We start from the raw sequence: 16,583 nt of genomic DNA on the forward strand, positions 1-16,583 counted from the left end.
TACACTGGGTAATGACCATTTATCATGGTATATCCTATACCTTTATTTTCTCTGAATAGAACAAAGTAATCAATTTTAAAGAAATAGCTGCCTCTCCCCAACTCATGGTCTCCAATTATAGGTTTCCTGGGAAATGCCAGGATTGCTTATGGCCCATTGTTAATGATCTGAGGCCGCCTATTCTGCTAAATGTTAACTGTGGTATGGAAATGTGATGGTGTCTGCATTAGAGTTCACTAATCAAAATAATTATACCCACTCTGCACATTTCACATGCCTTCACTTAAATAGGATCAAGTATCATTTAATATGAACCCTTTATATACAGCCGGATTCTCAAGAGGCTCCCTCTCCTTCAAACTGGATGAGCTCAGAGTCTTTTGCAGAAAGAAAATGTATATAGGTATGAAGGCTCCTATTCTGTAATGATGGTGTATATGTTACCACTACCAAATTCCTCGGCATCCTGTAATGTCAGAGTGACATAGAGACAGCAGAGGTCAGTATGCTTGCCTGATTTGGGGGAACTATACTGGAAAAAATAATTAATAAAATTAGGATCAAATTCAGTTAACTCATCACCATACAGCAACACCCACACTCTTAATTCAATCACTAGTATAGCCTTTATCCCAAAGAGGAGAAGGGCATTATGAGAAAATATTGGAGGAACAAGTTTTAGCCATAATTTAGAGGTATTTTTTTTTGAGGCCTTTACTCAGTGATATTTTCTTCTCCTTTGTTCTACACCTTGCGATGCAAACTACATGCTAATGAACACTGGAAGCTTCCTTTACCCTAGTACTAAGGTTATAACTTTGGTCTATATTGTGTCCACCTCATCAGCGGGTATCCATCATTCCACAAATTGGACAAACATCAAATAACATAAATACTACATAACAAATAGGGGAATAGAAAAGAATCTTTGCTCTTGCCTGCCAATTTCACCAGGCTCACAAAAGGTTATAGATGCAGTGAAGAACAGAAAGAATGCCAGATATCACTGGATGGTACTATTCAAGATTTTTCAAACTCAGGATATTCAAAATCTGAAAAACACTGTATAGGAGACATGAAAAGGGGAATGTGGGCAGAGATGGGCTTCCTCCACTGTAAAATTAGAAAAGCCTAATTAGGATCTGCTTTTTAAACATCAATGTGATAAAGGTAAGCCACTGTTTACAATAAATAGCATGTGGCTTAAGCAGCTCACCGCTTCAAAGAACATCTGAGAATTCCTATTACATGAGTATGTGTTAGTCCAGGTCCTCTGAGAAGCAGATGCCAAATTGGGGTTAAATGTTCAAGGATTTCATGGGGTGGGGAATACCTGTGTGATAGAAAATGGGACAGGAGCTGGAGAGGCTGCATCAGTCACCAGACTGCTGTGTTAGTCTCCTTGACCTCAGCCAAGGAGAAAGGGTGGGAGGGTTGGGGGAAAGCACCTCAGCAAGCTGTAGAGTTTAAGGAGGGGTCAGTAGGGCTCTTGGGGAGTCTTGGAGCCAAAGTCACTGTCTTCCAGGAATGTGCCTGCCTTATTGTCCCTGTCATGTTCAGTTATTGTGGAAGCAGCTACACGAGAAGTGAGGGATTTCTAAGCACAGAAGCTGAGGTCTTCCAAATATTCCTTCCGAAGTTTTGCCATAGAAAGAGATTTTTCTGTGTCATTAAAATGGGTCAAAGCCAAAAAGCTTCTGAGAACTTCCCTTCCTTAATACAGTCGGTGTAGAAGCCGGCAAGAAATCTGCATAATCGCTAACAGTTTTTTCGATCTCTTTCTATTGCTGTCCTGTCTCTGAAACTGGATTCACCTGAAGACATTTTGAAAGTCACTTTATTTTAGTTTTCACTTTTTTTTTCACTTACTTACTCCTCAACAGTTTGCAATATTTTTTTTCTATGAAGACTCTTCACTTAAAAGTTCTCATCAACCATCTCATTACCAAATGCAATGTTTTGCTTTGTTTTGTTTTAAACATGGACGCACTGTCGTGGATTTTTCCTTGAAGCATCTGAGTTTGGACACTCCCCTTGAAGTACTCCTCCCTCGACTTCTGGAATTCAGTATTGTCTTCATCCTCTGGGTCTCTAATTACGCCTTCTAGGCCTTTTTTTTATTAGATCTTTTCACTTGTCCCAACATTGAATTTATATTTTCACCAAGTTGTTGTCCTTAGACTGCTTATCTCTAAATACTTTTCCACTTAGAGTGCTAATTATTTCAGACATTTCCAACTCCTGAACATACCTGTCTAAATCAGAACTATTTTTGTACCTGAAAAATTATAAAATGAATATACTATTTAGGTAAGTTAATTGTATATGAAAAAATTTTGGAAAAGTACAAAATGTATCATATATCACATACCATATTATTATGTTATTGCCAATCTTTTAATATTTTAAATTATTCTCTGTGAACATAGTTCTATGTAAATGTTTACATATCTACATAGATATATCCTATTGGGTAAAAGCCTGAAAAAAGGATTGTTGGATCATATTCAATAAACACTTTTGCTAAAATGTTCTATTAAAAGGATTTCACTAGTACCTTCCAGAAATAATGTATAGAAGTGTTCATTTTTCAATATAATTGTGTAGTAAATATCCTTTTATATAAATTTTTGCATATATTCAGGCATATTTACATTTTGTAAATTCCCATAGCTTAATCAATAAACTGGAATTTTGTTTCCACTACATAGAAAGTTCACATCATTAGGGAAATGCAAATCAAAACCACAATGAAATATGATCTCACACTTGTTAGAATGGCTATTATCTAAAAGACAAGAATTAACAAGTGTTGGCGATGATGTGGAAAAAAGGGAACTCTAGTGCACTCTTAGTAGAGATGTAAATTGGTATGGAAACTATGGAAAACAATATGGAGGTTTCTAAAAAATTTAAAGATAGGACTACCATATGATCCAGCAATTCCACCTTTAAGCAATTCCACCTTCATTTATTTGAAGAAAATGAAATCACTAACTTAAAAAGATATCTGCATGTTCATGTTCACATTATTTTTAATAATCAAGACATGAAAACAATCTAAGTTAATATCAAGGGAATATATCTCACATGTATATCACATACACACACACACACACACACACACACACACACACACACACACACACACACTGGAATATTATTCAACCATTAAAAAGGAAATCCTGTTATTTGTGACAACATGATGATCCTTGAGGATATTGTGCTACATGAAATAAGTCAGACTGAGAAAGATAAATATTGTATGATCTCACTAACACATAGAATCTAAAAAAATTGAACTCATAGATACAGAAACAGACTGGTTGCCAGAGGTACGGGATGGGGGTAGGGGGTATAGGTGAAGATGATCAAAACGTATAAACTTACAGTTATGAGATAAGTAAGCCCTGGGGTGTAATGTGCAGCATGATGACTATACTCAACAAGACTGTACTGTATACTTGAAAGTTGCTAAGAGAGTAGATCTTAGAAATTCTCATCAAAAGAAAAAAAATGTGTAACTATATATGGTGATGGATGTTAACTTATTGTGATAATAATTTTGAAACATATGAATCATTTTGAAACAATATATATACATTATATATGTGTGTATATATATATATACACATTATATATGTGTGTGTGTGTATATATATATATATATATATACACACATATATCAAATCATTATGTTTTACACCTAAAACAAACGCAATATATATATGTCAATTATAACTCAATTTAAAAAAAGAAAATTCACAAGGTTTTAAGAGAACTGTTACTTCTCTTTTAAGAGAACAATTGACAGAGGATTCATTTCTACAAAGCAGAACTAGGCTCAAACAAAGAAACACTCCAAAACCAGAGGGGAATCTGGAATATTTGCTAAATGAAATTTCAGAATTTCTACAAACCAGGGACTACTGTGTGTTTCTCATACTTTTACTTTTCATAAAGAAAAACTTACCTTGTTTCTTCATTGTATATTAGGTGTTTTAGGGGCATATCATTTGTCTTTTGGGTTATAGGTCCTCAGCCAAGAGGGGCCACTCCAGATCAATACAGATCACAAAATCACAGACTCTGAATTTCATGCTGTGACTGGATGTTCCTTTCACTAGTCATGGGAAGGGGAGAGCATATGTTATACTTGAGTGGGATGTGAATAATTATGTCCTCCATGACGATAGAGCATGCCAAATTGATTGTATTAATACGTCCGCTTCTTTTCTCCTCTCTGTATGCACGCATTTCCCAAGTAATTTTGTTGTTCCTCTAACCAAAGACATAGAGTCAATTTCCCCACCCTTTGAACATGGATTGGCTTTGAGCCTTGTTTTGACTGCTGGGATGTGGCAGAGTTACCATGTGATTGACCAAAAGAACTACCCAGCCTAAATCACTGATTCAAAGACACAGCAGCTAAAGGATTGTTATTTTATGCCACTGAGGTTTTGTGATTAAATATTACATAGTATTATTGTGTCAACATATGCCCTGTTCTACCTTTTCTCCCCCCCCTTAGTACCTATCACCTTGTAACCTACACAATTGGTTATCACTGTATTTCATGTACTTAGTCTGAGCAAGGCATCTAATAAAAGCTCTATATTTTTGATGAATTTAAGTTCTTTTAATTAACTGAATTGAAATAGAATGTTTTGAGATAGATTGTTCTATTTTAGATGCTCATGCAAGCATTGAATAGTGGGTTTATTGCTCATCCCAATCTTCTCATAAGTCAAAGAATTCTGTAGAAGAGGTAACAGAAGAAACAGGCATTAGGCATTACATCATCGGGATTTAATTCATAAGGATCATCTCATGCAGTGATTATCTCCTTGGCATTAGACAGGTCTCTTTATTTTTAACAGATCTGGTTTCAAATGCCTCAACTTCGAAGGTCTCCCCTAGATAGTTCAGCTTGGTGGAATTTAGCAAATCCTTCTGTGTCCACAATAACAGCCTCCAGCTCACAGGGCCAGACTCTCAGTTCCCTCCCCCTAAGATCTCTGTCTAATTTGCAACATATAATTACCTTAATTATTTAATGAATGAGACATTTTTTATATTGATTCACTCTTAAATAATCTATAATTAATTAAAATCAATACCAATATACATTTGTTTGGATGGTAACCTTTCCTTCTTTTCTCTATGACTCACATAAAACATCACCATTGCCCGTGCTTGTTTTGTTTTCAACAGCCTAGGAGACACTGTATATTACATAAAATAGCAGAAAAATAAGCAAGATAAGAGCAATGGCATCTATTTTCCACACTCCATTAATATCCTAGTCATAATTCACACATGTTATTAGGAATTGAACCCAAGTTAATTAACAAAAATATTCCTAAGTTACACTGCTGTCTGTTGCATCTGCAATTGATTGTTATCTACAAATAAACACACACAAACCAAGGACAAATCACAATAAATTTAAGTAGACAGGTACAAGCAAATTGGACTATGAAAGGAGCATGTCTCTTTGCTTAAGTGTCTTCCACAAATCCCAGAGAGATGTGCTTGGATTTAATATAATTGGATTTGCTGTTTCCTTACAGTTTAATGCGTGAATAACTGCAATTACATATGACTCTACTATCCCAGCTAAACAAATTTATTTATTAAGCTATTAAATAGAATCTATACATCATAAGAATTGGAAATCATTTGGCAATGTTAGTTTTATATTTGGCTAAGTAATTCTTTTTTTTAAGTAATTATTTTCTGATCATTACTTTCAAACGGTACTGGTGAAGTGAGATTGGAAATGTTGACACAATTTAAACTTTGAAACGGATGACCCCGAAATGGTCCCTTGTCAGCTCTTTTTGGTTTTTGCTTTTGTTTTTGCTTTTTTATTGCAGTTTTTCTAAGCTTCAGCAGTGCTATGGGCTGTGTCCCTTCAAAAATTCATACGTTGGGGCACCTGGGTGGTTTAGTCAGTTAAGTGTCCGACTTCGGCTCAGGTCATGATCTCACAGTCCATGAGTTCGAGTCCCACATTGGGCTCTGTGCTGACAGCTCAGAGCCTGGAGCTGCTTCAGATTCTGTGTCCCCCTCTCTCTCTGCCCCTCCCCTGCTCACACACATTCTTTCTCTCTCCCTCAAAAATAAACATGAAAAAATTTTTAAATAATTCATATGTTGGAGTCCTAAACCCCAGTACCCCATAAAGTGACTGTACATAGAAAAAGTTTTCTTAAAGAGGTAACTGAGTTAAATTAAGTTATATGGGGAGCCCTAAACAAATATGACTGATGTCCTTGTAAGAAGAGATTAGGACATGGATACACACACACACAAAAGACCGTGTAAACACCTAGCGAAAAGATAGCCATATACAAGCCAAAGAGAGAGGCCTCAGAAGAAAAATCAACCCTGCTGACACCTTCATCTCAGATTTCTCACTTTCGTAATTGTGAGAAAGTAGATGTCTGTAGTTTACGCCACCTAGTCTGTGGTACTTTGTTATGGCCGTTCTAGGAAACCAACAGAAGCAACTTCAAAATTTGAATCTTAAATCTTAAACTTCCAGTGTTCCGGAAAGTAGATTTGGTTCGTATTTAGATAATCAGTAGCACAAGCACATCATGCTTTTGTTTTGAGAAAAACTACCTTAAAACATATCACTGACAAGGATTCATGGGATAAGGCAGAAATTCTTGGTTCCTTATCTGTAATTATCCATTCTTACTTATTTACTTATGGAATTCCAATTGCTTTCAGGGCAGTAGTGTGACTCTACTGTAACTAGGGATGGACATGTGATCCAGTTCCGACAAATAAGATCAGAGAATATATCGAGTAGGTAGACTTTACAGGAGGTCTACTTTTTTCCTAGCATAAACAGAATAGGCTCAGCTGACAGACATATTTTGCTCTTTACTCTTCTCTCTTTCATGCTGCCTAGAATATGAACACAATTCAGGGAGGCAGAGAAGCCATTTTGAAACCATCAAAAAATAAATACCAGATGAAAAAGATAATGGGGTAGGAATTTAAAGAATCTTGGCCCTTCCTTGAGCAGCTGCAACAATTCTAAACTAATTGCGTCCAGATTTCCTATAATGTGAAAAAAAGAACCCCTATTTCGTTGTACTATTGTCTTTAGGTTTCTGTCTTATGTAGTCAAACATAATTCAATCTCATAAAAATGGTCTGATTAGACACCACTATAATGGATCTTAAAGCACAAATTCTGACTAGCTATTTTGGTTATTAAGTCATTAAGCTACTGGTGTTTAGTACCGAACTGAATCTTTGTAAAAAATGGTTGGCTTAATTCTGAGAAATGCTATACAACACAGCAACTATGGATGTAATTCTTTTTAATTCTTTCCTAATGTTGTTCACAGGGGGAATAAATGCAACAAGTATACTCAATGAATAGCTAAAAATGAGTATAAAAGTGCATTGTAAGGACATGGCCTGGCAACAGCATCCTTATTAAGGGAAAATCATGATAGCATATATTAGGGCATCAATGCCATTTTATTCAAAATTATGGTCAATACAACCCAATTGAGATATCACATTTTATATTTTTGAATATTATATACATTTGTTAATGAAAAATTTAATTTCCAACGAAGTGCAATTAAGTTTCCATTCAGTTCTCATTCAGTATTGTTGAATATTGAATATGTGTGTGTGTTTATGTAAGAAGGTAAACCATATGTGGCTCAATGTATGTATAACACTCTAATATTTAACTAAAATGCATTGGAGGGAAAGAAACAGAATACTATACTTCTTTGGATGTAACAGATTTCATATATTTTACTTTAATCTATGTAAATACTTTAATAATTATAATAAAAAATTAAAACTTAAAGATGCAATTGATATATATGAAGCAAAATAAATCACATACACCAAACTTTGTACAAATTTAATAATACTAAAAAAAAAAAAAAAAAGAAATATTTCAGGTGACTATGAAACCAAGGACCTTAACTGAATACTCCTACTGTGATATTTATGAAGGACAAAAATAAAGGAAAATTAAAATCTGAAATTGTTTTCACTAATTACAATGTTGATAATTATGTTGATATTATTATCCTGAGTCTGTTGTGTGTGTATTGTAGAATAAAACAAATGAATAATTACTTTAGTAATGTTTAAATAAAATGAGAAAAAGATAAGATCAAAGAGGTTAACTAAAAGCCTTACAGTCTTGAATTTGATTAATTATTGAATTATTTGAATTAATTATTAATAAGTTAATTATGAGTATACACTTATAATTTATATTTGTAAATATATAAATATATATAATATAAATAAATATTTCTCATCTTTAAAAACCAAAAAAGTTCTAGAAACAAAAAGTAACACAAAGGAAACAACAACAAAATCCTAGTGTTCAAATTATAGTTTTTAAATACTATATCCCACAACAAGAAACAAAGACCTTCTGTACAGTTAGATCTTGCTGGCACCAGAAATTTGTAAGATGAACCTGCAGAATTTTGTCATAGACAGTAAGAAAGTTAACAAGGAAAATTAGTGTCATGTCAAAAGGATAAAAGAGACAAGATGAAGAAGCTTCTACTAGACAAAGATTAAATAATTTAAGCACAAACAAAATCAATAACTGCAATATTGTGAAATACATGAAATATGCTTAAATTTTTTTATTTAAAAAATTTTTTTTAATGTATATTTTTGAAGGAAGGAAAGAGCGTGAGCAGGGAAGGGGCACAGAGGGAAGGAGACACAGAATCCGAAGCAGGCTCCAGGCTCTGAGCTGTCAGCACAGGGCTGGATGCGAGGCTTGAACCCACGAACCGTGAGATCATGACCCGAGCTGAAGTCGGACGCTTAACCGACTGAGACACCAGGCACCCGTCAAATATGCTTAAATTAAAAAAAAAATAGTCATCCTCTTTTGAAGACTTGAAGAAAACAAATTACTTTTTTAAAAAATTGGTAAATAAAGGAAATATGTCAAACATATCTTTCCTATATAACCTGTACTTTTCAATAGCCAAAGAGTTTCCAAGGGATGGATTCACCTTCAAAAATTACTTTATCTAATAAATTAAGAAAAATTACAGGAGAAAGTCACCGTTTTGTAACTGCTAATGAAATACTGGATCTGGGCAACAAAAATTAAAAGAAATTATTAACATCAAGTGGCAGCCATGAGGTATACAGTAGTCCCCCCCCCCCTTATCCACAGAGGATATGTTCCAATGGGTGCCTGAAACTGTGGATAGTATCAAACCCTACATATACTATGTTTTTTCCTACGCATACATACCAATGATAAAGCTTAATTTATAAACTAAGCACATAATAATAGATAATAATAACTAATAGAACAATTAGAACAATATACTGTAGTAAAAGTTATGTAGACGTGGTCTCTCTCTCAAAATATCTTACTGTGCCATACCCTTCTTCTGGTAACGTGAGATGGTAAAATGCTCAAGTGATTAGATGAAGTAAGGTGAAAGATGTAGGCATCATGATACAGTATTTGGGCTACAGTTGGTCTTCCAATGATATGTCAGAGGGAGAATCATCTGCCTCCAGACAGTGGCTGATCACAGGTAAATGAAACCACAAAACGTGAAACCACGGATAAAGGAAGGCTACTGTACTGCTCAGATCTGTCATCAGAAATGTACTTGCCTTTCAGCTGCAGGGAAGAAGAATCGCTCAAAAGAGAGAAAGTAGGAAGAGGATGAATTTGCAGGTTAAAAGTGATATAGAAGCCAAGTAAGTCAATATTAATAAGTGGATTTTATCTGGACACTGGTTCAAATAAAAATTATTAGACAATCAAGGACATTTTCACTCTAATTAGAGACTTTATGATATGAAAGAATGATTGTTAAATGTTTGTTGTGGCAATGGTTTTGTGGTTATGCTTTGTAAAAGGACTCCTTATTTTATAGAGATACATACCAAAGTATTTACAGAAAAATTATAGTATTTCTTTAAAATAATTTGAGATTAAGATTAGGCATGGTTGCAAATGGGTAGGGTACAGATGAAACAAGATTGGCCATGAGGTTTTAGTTGTTCAATGTGTCTGATCATATTCTCTCTATTGGTTAAAAGACACAGGTTCAGATTACATTCTCTCTATTGGTTACAAGTCGCAAGTGCATTAAGAACGTGCAAAGATCACTGAGATAAACTCCAAGATCTAAAGTAGATCATGAATTGATGGAGAATAAATTCTGCCACAATCCTCTATAATTTGAGATAGATTATTTTTTTAAATGTACAGCAAAAAGCTAAGGGAAAACGGAGGAGAAAATAATTGATTCCTTTTGGAGATCAGACCTGGTAATAACAAAGAAGGTGAAAATTAAGATAAGCCAGGAAGAATTTTAAACAGAAGTTACAGCATGAGTGAAGAAAGGACACAAAACATTCTGGGAATGGAGATGAGTTCTGTGACTGGACATATAGTACATTGAGCTAGGTTTGAGTAAGCAGTGGTGGGAAATAGCTCTAAATAGGTTTGTAGAATCTCATTGTTGGAAGGTTTGAATGTCATATTGGGTCATTTTTACTTTGTTACCATCCCGTTATTTTAGGTAGTTATGAAGGCATCTTTGTCAGTGAAGGAAGAGGAAATATATTTTATTTGATTTAGAACTCTCTAATATTTAGCTATATGGTATATAGGCCTCCATGCACCCTGTTCCAGGCCTGGGAATGTTAATGGCAGACCCAGTTGCATAATGGGTTCAACCAGTTGTGGCCCTCTGCTGGAAACAATTTTATGATCACCAAAATTGATGCTATAATGATCATTATGATTAACACATCTTTTCATGCATTGCGTATATTTCATTTAGGATAAACTTCTAAAAATGGGTAAGGTATATACATATTAAATATGACAGATACGGCACATTTCTATGAAATTGCTTTGCAAAGAAGTGTGCCATTCTCTTCCCAAACCAACATGTGTGAGACTGTTCATTTTTTCACACCATTGCGAATGCTGTGTATTTCTAGTTTATTTTTTCCAATCTTACATATGAGAAATACACTATTTCACAGTTTTAATTACTGTCTTTTAAATTATGAGTGATACTGTACATAATCTCAAGTTTATATAATTGATTTATATTTCTTTTTTTCTGTTGGACTCCCCTTTAAAACATTTGTCCTTCCCTTTATTTTGGATTTTTGGTTTTTTTATTGTTAACTTGTCTGAGCTCTCTCTATACAATACGACAATTTACCTCTTCCATCATATTTTTTGCAATAATGTTTTTCTAAGTACACCCTATTTTCATTTTATATTATTTTTTACTCCACAAAAAAGTTCAAAAATTTTATGTAGTCATAATTATCAGTTATTTTAGAAATCCTGTGTTTTATTATTTATATCGCGTTAAGAAAGTATCTATTTCTAAAGTGATAGGATCTGCTAAAGTAGAGATAGAATTTATAAAAATAGATTAAACACATAATTTATACACACATTCACACTGGATTTCTAAAGTATAACTATGTTTAGACAAAAATGCCTACTCTCATGGCCGCAGGTGGCTCCTGGCAGACTTCTGTGAACCCAACCGCTGGCCTATTCCAGTGCCTGCTGGTACCAGAGCCTCAGATGACTTTTGTGGCCCTGGGAGCTTCCATGGCACCAGGTACCTAGTGGGCTTCCACAAACCCAGGCCTCTGTTAGTTAACACATTTTCTACTGATGAATAGGTCACTTAAAATTGTTTTCTATTACACATAACATTACAGTTAACATGTATGAACACATGCCTTTGCTTCCCTGTCAGATTCTCACTCTAGGAAAAAACTTCCTTTAATGGAAGTGCAAGGTTATCAGAGAACTAGTTTATGTCTCCAGGGATATATAGGCAACTACGTATGCCTGATTTATACGTGGCCAGAACCTAAACTCAGATAATTTCTGATTTCACACCTTCCATAAGCAAACAGTACAGTCACAATCCCCTAAGATTTCTTGTGCATCTCTCTAACTTACCACAAAGCCTCCTGGCTCAATTAGAATGACATGTGGCTATATGTGACAGGGGGAAACAAAACAGTGGTGACACAAACAAGATAGTTTATTTCTCATTTTCTCACACAAAAAACTATTCCCTGCCTGATATGATATTTCTAATCCATGAAGTTTCCAGACTCGGTTTTTTTCCAACTCACCATTTCACCAGCCCTGGACATTGCCCTTGACCTCACAATCCCATATGATTGTTAGAGATCCAACCTTTGCCTCATGATCCAGGAAATCGGGCAGAGAATAGAATAGAATAAAGATGTGTCAATGAGCATGCCCCAACTCTTAGATGATCTCTTAGAAGTCCACACAAAACATTTCTGCCTACATATCATTTGGCAGAAGGTGCACCTGGCTAATTTTATAGAAGACTGAGAAATATAGTCTTTATTCGGCTTGATGTAGACTAGCTAAAATTGGAGGTTATATTCCTAAGAAAGAAAAGGAAGAAGAGAATATTTGGTTAGACAGATATTAGTCTCTTCCATATTCCCAAATCAAAATCCTGAGCACATAAACTTTCATCAGTGTGAAATGGTCTAAGTCTAGGCCTTTTATTAGATTGGAACTAGGGGTTACATGTCAAGGAGGAGCCACTGATATACAGGTGTCCAAAATTACTTTTCTATAATATCTTTCTTTGTTTATCATCAAATCTCCAGAGATAATTCTTCACACTCCAATTCAGGGGATAGTGACTTATTTGTGTAATGTCTTTGAATTACGTCTACCTAGAAGTAGAAAGGTAGAAAAATGATTATGAATCCTTGTTTCTTTCATCATTATATCTAATACTTCAAATGCTCACAGCCAACAGATGTCACTGTTTCTGGTTAACACAGATATACACAATATAAATTCTTTGAACCAAAAGGAAGAATAGTACACATGGAGGTCTTAGAAGTGACAAAAGGAAGGGAGAGTGAAATCTGCTGGATCATTTGCATGGCTCAAGGATCCTCCTCCTTTAGTGCCCAAGCAGTAAATTTGTGGTAAGGGAGTCCAGTGACAGGAAAGCAAGAAATGAGAAACAGAAGTCAGTCCTTAATGAGCAGCACATGAGAAGGAGGTGTAATGGGGGCACAGAGTGAGAAAAGGCATTCAGCACAGTCAAGATAAAGATGGAACAAGTGTGGGATTAAGAGAAATAAACGAAACAAGTAGGGAGTCAAGGAAACTTGAAATTAAAAGTGAGTCTTGACCAAGATTTCCAGAGGGACAGGAAGAGGGCGATGAGGGGCCCTGAAGGTCAACCTGCACATATTTAGTCAGTTATAACAAGAGAAAATTGCTTCCTCATTACAAGGCTGGGAATGATGTTGATCATTTTTTCTTCCTCTTAGAGAACTGCGTGGAAGTTATAATTGGTATGAGGAAGCATGGGGTGCCCAGTTCAGACCCTTGCTCAAATGGGAAAACCCTAGAGGCATGTGCCAAGCTGGATGATAATGACAGCTGTGACCATCAAATCATGCAGCCAGCCTTCCAGAAGAGACAGGGTCGACCCCAGAGACCAGATGGGTTATGTGTAGGTCTCTAAAGAGAAGAGTGAGGAACTCTTTTCCTGAATTGGCTATAAAAATGACAAGTTTATTTAACAGGTATGGAGAAGGTGAAAGGATATATATATATATATATATATATATATATATATATATATATATGGAGGGAGAGAGATCTTTTTAAAATAATTCTTTTAGAGAAGATTAAGAAAATGATTCCTGGGGATTTGACATTGTATTTAACAGGAATTTCATTAGCTTTATATAAGTATCTTATTTTCTTAATTTCTGGTCTGTTTTTATTGTATGAACTAGGAATCAGAATTGGGCCTCCTTTCTTTCCTCAAATGTCTAAAAACTTTAGTAACACACATAGACAAGTGAAGATATTAAGCATAAAATCTAAGACCTTTGGTACTTGTGAGTTATCTGTTTGGTATTAAGAGTTTATGAATAGGCTACTATTAGAAAAATCTTTGCATCATAAAGCAATATCTTCATGATGAGAGAAACATCTTTTTGGCTTTAGCATAATTTATCTAGATTGTTTAAGTCACAAATTAGTTCATATGAAGTAAGTAGACTCCAAACACATATGTATATAAGGTTCTGCTAGAAACCACCCTAGTTTCTTGCTGCATTCAGAGATGTGAACCTAGATTAGCCATGTTACAGAAGCTGGCTTGATACCAATGGGTTGTCTTATCAGATCATGCTAACAGCTAAAACATCTGGAAAAGGGCCACAAAATATTTCACCTTTAAAAGGTGATAATATAATCCATATGTCTTTTAGTTATATAACACCGTTGCTAAGATAAAACTTAGCACTGGGTCCCTGGGACTATGTGTGCATGTCTACACCGTACATTTCTATATATCACTTTTCCTTTTAAGAGCATATGACTTGCCTTGAAGGCTCCAAATGCTTAACACTAATGCTATTGCACTTGGTAAGTCTCTACTGAACTCAGCAAAATAATACTTCACATGTAGAAATCTTCAGAGTCCCTAAAAATTGGGGGGATTATAATACTTCTGTTTATGTACCTTTCTACTAAACTTAAAATTATAGATGTTTGACTTCTCAATTAATGCTCATTCTAGACTGAGGTGAGAATGTCTCCTTGACTCTCCTTTGTACATTAAAGAATATTTTATTGCAAAAGAGAAAGAAGGAAGGAGAGAATGGAAGGAAGGAAGGAAGGAAGGAAGGAAGGAAGGAAGGAAGGAAGGAAGGGAGGGAGGGAGGAAAAGAAAAATGGAGTACTGGTTTGTTACAATCTAATTTATTTGCTCATAAATCCTCACATGAATAACTGGAACTCTGAAGTGATTTGGTTTTCAACAGACTTGATTCTTTGGGAATACCAAATTTATTTCAGATAATTTGGTGCAGTACAGAAGCTTCTTTAATACCCTTCCTTGGTGAAGGCAAGGGCTTAATGAATACCATTGTACCTCCTCACAAACATTGACCGAAGGCCTACTTTGGATGGATACACTGTTATGCTATATATACTGTGTGTGGAGGCACAGGGCATGTTTCCTTTCTGCATGGGGCTTACTGTGTGCTGGGGGAGATGGCAATGTGCAAAAAGGGAGACAGCAATGACAACCAGCATCTTCAAGGGATCTATTAAGATATGTAAGAATTCACAGGAAACAGAGGCCACTGAGGGCCTATGATGGAACTAGGGTCCACAAAGATCTCAAAAAGAGTCAGGTATTCAGCCTGAGTCTCAAAGCAAGGTAGGACTTTGACTGAGAGTTAATCAGAAAGGTCATTTCAAGATCCAGGCTAAGCAGGAGAATGGAATGTACCCACCATATTAAATGAAGGGTGAAGAGTCATTCTTGAGATAGCCCATAGGGCATGGTCCTTGGGATCTGAGAACATTAAAACACACACCCTACACACACACACACACACACACACCTTCTCTAGGAGCTCCAAATAAAATATAAGTAAAGAGATGCTGTCTGTGTCTTTGATTTGGGAAGCCTGGAGCTATTTCCTGAAGAAGCTTCAGTGGTGCCCACCATGGGATGTGAGGCAGTATATATTAAAGCAGGTAACAAAGTTGGCTAATAGGCGGCCAGACCTTAATGAAGAAAGCAGAAAGATTATGAGAATAAGGGAGAGACCACCAACCAGACATGAAGAAGGTTCCTTACCATAGATATGCAAGTGTGAGCAGGTTGCATATTGAAATTAGCTTCCTTTGACATGTGGCAGTTCATATGGAAAATATTAAGTTTACACCCACTAAACTCCATAGAAGAAAGGCTTGGTTTTGGTATGTTTGACTATAATATTATAGCATATTATTTTCTATCAAAGCAAAGTTAATTGTCAGAAATATAGGAATCAAGCATCTGTTTAATTCAATAATTACCAGCTTTTATACAAGAAGCTGAAGGTATAGCTAAATTTAATTTCTAGTCATTTTTTATTAATCTGCTTTGCAGCACAATTAGTGATGGATTTAGCGACCTCTAAATAAGAATATTTGCAGCCAGTTCAGATAAGAACTGTTTCTGCAGTATACTTTTCATGAAGAGTTTGATTTTACTTGGGAAATCATCTCCCCTCATGGATTCAGATTCCATTAACCATCATTAATGACAAATTAATTCTTGGGGAAAAAATAAAACTGAAGAACCAGAGATATTCCCACATAAACTCTCTGACACTTCCTTTGTCCATCTGAGCCATCATCTTAGGAGCCAACACAGAGTCTGCCAAAGGCAATAAAATCACCTGTGTATGAGATTAGGATTGCATTCAACTGAGACAGAAGGTACTTGACTCAAAAATGAAAGTGGAATTAGATTCAAAATTTTAAAATTTGGGGTTTTGGCTCATTGTGTACTCACTGGAAAGCCAAAAAGTTTGTCATAGAAACTGAGTACAAATGTAAATGTTCTTGTGTCTTAGAAGATCGTCTTCTTGGCAATATATGCTTATTACAAAATTAAACTGGAAAGCTTGCAGATAATGGCAACAAATTCTTATTACTATATTAACACAAGACATTAATAACTAATATT

This window comes from Panthera tigris, chromosome A3, assembly GCF_018350195.1.
Source record: "Panthera tigris isolate Pti1 chromosome A3, P.tigris_Pti1_mat1.1, whole genome shotgun sequence".
Taxonomy (NCBI): Eukaryota; Metazoa; Chordata; class Mammalia; order Carnivora; family Felidae; genus Panthera; species Panthera tigris.